The 5,000-nt window shown below is 46.0% G+C and overlaps 1 protein-coding gene across 2 annotated transcripts in view; it reads left to right on the forward strand.

Annotated features, from left to right (window-relative positions):
• LOC135093410 (uncharacterized) overlaps window positions 1-5,000 on the forward strand; it is a 55,151-nt gene that overhangs the window by 19,527 nt on the left and 30,624 nt on the right. The gene's annotated exons all lie outside the window — the stretch shown is intronic.

Genomic DNA, 5,000 nt, shown 5'->3' on the forward strand with positions numbered 1-5,000 from the left:
AAAGAGGAACAGAAAAAAATAAGAAAGATGAAGAATGAGAAGAAGATACATAAAGGAAGAAGGAAAGCGGAGATGAGAAAAGCAAGTGAGAGGGAGAGGGAGAAGGAGAGCAAAATGTATGCTGGTGTGATCCTTGGGGCTTTGGAAGAGTGTTATGATGCGGAGAGAGAGGGAGAAGGAGAGGGAGAGGGAGAGGGAGAGAAGGGAGAGGGAGAGGGAGGGATAAGAGGACAAGGAAGGAAAACTGTGCTAAGGTAAAGGGAGGGTAGGAAGGGAAGGAAGGGAAGGAGGGAAAGGAAGAGGAGAAAAAGAAGAATGGGAGAGAAGTGAAGGAATAGGAAGGAGGGAAGTGAGAGAAGGATAGCAAGAAGGGAAGGGGAAAGACAGAAGTGATGGAAGAGAAGGGGAGGGAAAGAAAGAGCAGGAAGGGGAATGGAAGGGGAGAGAAGGAGAAAATGATAGGAAAGAAGAGACCTTTAAACTTTTCCTCTTCCCTCCTCTTCCCTTCCCTTCCCTTCCTTCCCTTCCCTTCCTTCCCTTCCCTTCTAACACCCCATCAATAATTTCCCTTCCTGTTCCCCTCACTTCCCTCAAATCTTTCCCCTTCCTCCTTTTTTTCAAATGGAGACGGGAGGGAAAGAAGGAAGGAGGAGGAGGAGGAAGAGGAGGAGGAGGAGGAGGAGGAGGGTGAAAGCACATATGAGGAATTTTTTTTCAAGGGTGTGTGTGTGTGTGTGTGTGTGTGTCCCTCCTCCTCCTCCTCCTCCTCCTCCTCCTCCTCCTCCTTTTCCTCCTCTTCCTCCTCCTACTCCTCCTGCCGTGTCCACAAGACCATAACAAAGAGGGTTTCCTTTGATGTCTTTCATGCAGGGGGCGCCGCGCCCTATTTACCCCCGTGCAGTTCCTTCCAGGGAAAGGGGAGAGGGGAGAGGGGGAAGAAGAAAGAGGAGTGGGGGATGGGACAGGAGGGAAAAGGAGAAAGGATATATTTAGGATGGGAGTTTGTGGAGCAGGAGGAGGAGGAGGAGGAGGAGGAGGAGGAGGAGGAGGCACAAAGGAGGTGAAAAGTGGAATAAAGAAAGGATGAGAGGGAGGCGGTGGAAGGAATGAGGAGAGAGAGAATAAAGAGCAAAGAGCGAGAAAGGGAGATGAAAGAGAAAGGATAATAAGGAGAGGCAGGCGAGACATGAAAGGGAAGGATAATGTAGAGAAGAGAGAGAGAGGAGAAGAAGAGGAGAGGAGGAGAGGAATACATGAAGGAACCTAAAGAAAATATAAGAAAGAGAGAAGATATGATAATTAGATAAACATACACACACACTCACACACACACACACACACACACACACACACACACACACACACACACACACACACACACAGATAGATAAATAGATAGACACATACATACAACATACATACACAAAGAAAATATACAAATAAAAGATTAAAGAAAAAAAGGCGAACAAGAAAGGGAAGTAGATTAGGAGGAGGAGGAGGAGGAGGAAGAGGAGGAGGAGGAGAAGTGGACCTGAAAAGAGAGTTTAAGGTTGTGAATGGAGAGAGAGAGAGAGAGAGAGAGAGAGAGAGAGAGAGAGAGAGAGAGAGAGAGAGAGAGAGAGAGAGAGAGAGAGAGAGAGAGAGAGAAAGTAATCCCTCTCAACTTCATAACAACTTCACCTCCCCTCTCACTCTCCCACTCACTCTCCCTCTCCCTCTCCCTCTCCCTCTCCCTCTCCCTCTCTCCCTCCAAAAGAGACTTGACCTTAACTTCCAAGGGCGTGATCAAAGCGAAGGAAAGACGCAAAGAAGGAAGGAAGGAAGGAAGGAAGGAAGGAAGGATAAGAGAGAGAAAAAATAAGGCAGAAAAGTAGAGAAAGAAGAAAAGTAAATAAAAAAAAAGAAGGGGAATAGAGAAATGCAGGTGACCTTGAGAGAAAGAAACAAAGGAACAAAAGAACAGCGTGAGGAGGAGGAGGAGGAGGAGGAGGAGGAGGAGGAGGAGGAGATGATATTGGGACCAGCTAAGAAGGGAGGGAGAATGTTGAGGCCTAGATGAAGGGAGGGGAGAAAGTGAGAGAGTGAGAGAGAGGGAGGAGGGAGAGAAGGAGGAAAGGGAGAGATGGAGAGAAGGCGCTCGTGTGGAAGGGAAGATCCTATAGTGAAGAGAGGGAGAGAAACAGCTGTTGTATCTCCACACACACACACACACACACACACACACACACACACACACACACACACACACACACACACGTTTCCACACCCCTGCCTCTCAATGTGCACGTACACACGACTTCCTATATCCACATACGCGCCTGCTACGGGAGGAGGAGGAGGAGGAGTGGGAGGAATAGTTTAGCTAGAAAAAGAGGAAGGCGAGTCTTAAGGAGTGTTGGGTAAGAAGGAGAAGGAAGAGGAAGAGGAGGAGGAGGAGGAGGAGGAGGAATGGGAAAAAGGAGAATTAGCATTATGGATAAGGAATTGAGAAGGGAAGGAGGAAGAGAAAGTGAAGAGAGGAAGATGTAGAGGAAGAAGAGGAAGACAGAAGGAGGAAGAAGGAAGACATTGAGGTATAGAGGAAAGAAGGAAGAAGGAAGAAAATGATGGAGATATTGAGGAGGAAGAAGGAAAAGAAGGAAGAAATAGGGAAGAAGAAGAAATAGAAAAAAAAGAGAAGAAGGGTTTTGAAGAGAAGAGGAAGAATATTAGAAAGAAGAAATGAGGAAAAGGAAAGAAAAAAAGGACAAAATAACGAAAAAGGAGAAAGAGGAAAGGAAAAGGAAGAGAGAGAAACAAAGAGACGAGATAAGGGAGAATGAAAATACAAAAGAAACGAGGATAAGATGGAGGATGAAAAATGGGAGGATGTAGAAGATGAAGGGCAAAAAGAAGACGAAGAAGAGGAGGAGGAGGAGGAGGAAGAGGAGGAAGGTTTAGTCTGTTCTCTCTCAAGATGTCTTCCTCCAGCACCTTGTTATTATTTGAAGACATTCTGGGAGGTGAGGAAACTCTCTCTCTCTCTCTCTCTCTCTCTCTCTCTCTCTCTCTCTCTCTCTCTCTCTCTCTCTCTCTCTCTCTCATCCACACAACCAAATAAAGAAAAGGAAAGTAAAAAAAGTAAAATATAAAGATTCCTTAAAGTAATACATATGAAATGACCTACACACACACACACACACACACACACACACACACACACACAGCTTCCAAACCAAACAGATTCATTCCTATTGTTTTGACACTTCCTCCTCCTCCTCCTCCTCCTCCTCCTCCTCCTCCTCCTCCTCCTCCTTCAAGGGCAGAGCAACACAAAACGAGGCGAACAACAACAATGAATGGTTGAATAATTCTCTTGTGTGTGTGTGTGTGTGTGTGTGTGTGTGTGTGTGTGTGTGTGTGTGTGTGTGTGTGTGTGTGTGTGTGTGTGTGTGTGTGTGTGTGTGTGTGTGTGTGTTAGCAACCATCTGTGTTATTCTCTTCTGTTTCACATTAAATAGTTTGTTTTGTTCTTCTTGTGTTACCGGAATCTTGCAACACCACCCCTCCCCCTCTTCCTCTTCCCCCTCCTCCTCCTCCTCCTCCTCCTCCTCCTCCTCTTCCTCCTCCTCCTTTTCCTCCTCCCCCTTCTTCTCCTCCTTCTTCTCTCTTATCTCCACTCTCATCCCGCCAGTCTCTAACCTCACACCACCAAACTCCAACCTAGAGAGAGAGAGAGAGAGAGAGAGAGAGAGAGAGAGAGAGAGAGAGAGAGAGAGCACCAAGAACAATGACAAACAGAACAAAAACATCAAACACTGTCCAGTCTCTCCTTCAGGAAAAAGCAGATTCCTCCTCCTCCTCCTCCTCCTCCTCCTCCTCCTCCTCCTCCTCCTCCTCCTCCTCCTCCTCCTCCTCCTCCTCCTCCTCCTCCTTCTCTTCCTCTTCCTCCTCCTCCTTCCTCTTCCTGAAACAATGGTGACGATAAGGCGTCCTGTCCATCTCTCTCTCTCTCTCTCTCTCTCTCTCTCTCTCTCTCTCTCTCTCTCTCTCTCTCTCTCTCTCTCTCTCACAGCATCACCTCCATCCTAAAAACATGAAAGGGAGCGAGAGAAAAAGAAAATAAAGAGAGAAAGGAAGAAAAAGGAAGAAAGAGAGACAATAACACCATTAACGAGGATGTCAGAGAGAGAGAGAGAGAGAGAGAGAGAGAGAGAGAGAGAGAGAGAGAGAGAGAGAGAGAGAGAGAGAGAGAGAGAGAGATTCCAATTTGTGTGAGAGTGGTCAGAAAAGAAAGGACAAAAGCGACCTACGAGTAATGAAGGAAAGTGTGGTGATTCTAAGCTTAGAGAGAGAGGGAGAGGGAGAGGGAGAGAGGGAGAGGGAAGTTGTTACGAGGGAGACAGAGGGATGGAGGAAAACGAGGAAAGGGGGAAATGGAGAAGGGAAAAAGAGAGGGTGGTAATGATATTGTAAAGGGACGTGAGAGAGAGAGAGAGAGAGAGAGAGAGAGAGAGAGAGAGAGAGAGAGAGAGAGAGAGAGAGAGAGAGAGTGTGTGTGTGTGTGTCCCATGTGTCAAATTAGAGAGAGAGAAATAAAAATGTCACACTGAATTGAAATAAAATATGAAAATGCATTTATACCCATTATTTTTTTTCTTTTCATTCTTTTATCTGTCGAGAGAGAGAGAGAGAGAGAGAGAGAGAGAGAGAGAGAGAGAGAGAGAGAGAGAGAGAGAGAGAGAGAGAGAGAGAGAGAGAAAGGGTATTATGAAAGCAAATTACCACCTGGCTTCCCTACACACCTTTAATTAACACCTTATGTGCGTCTCTATTACCATACGTACAGTGTGTGTGTGTGTGTGTGTGTGTGTGTGTGTGTGTGTGTGTGTGTGTGTGTGTGTGTGTATCTAATTTCTTCCTTTACATTTTCTCTTGTGCATCTCCATGGAATTGTTATTGTTGTTGTTGTTGTTGTTGTTGTTGTTGTTGTTGTTGTTGTGTACGTGTATGTATGTTTT

The sequence above is a fragment of the Scylla paramamosain genome, chromosome 43 (assembly GCF_035594125.1).
Source record: "Scylla paramamosain isolate STU-SP2022 chromosome 43, ASM3559412v1, whole genome shotgun sequence".
Classification (NCBI taxonomy): Eukaryota; Metazoa; Arthropoda; class Malacostraca; order Decapoda; family Portunidae; genus Scylla; species Scylla paramamosain.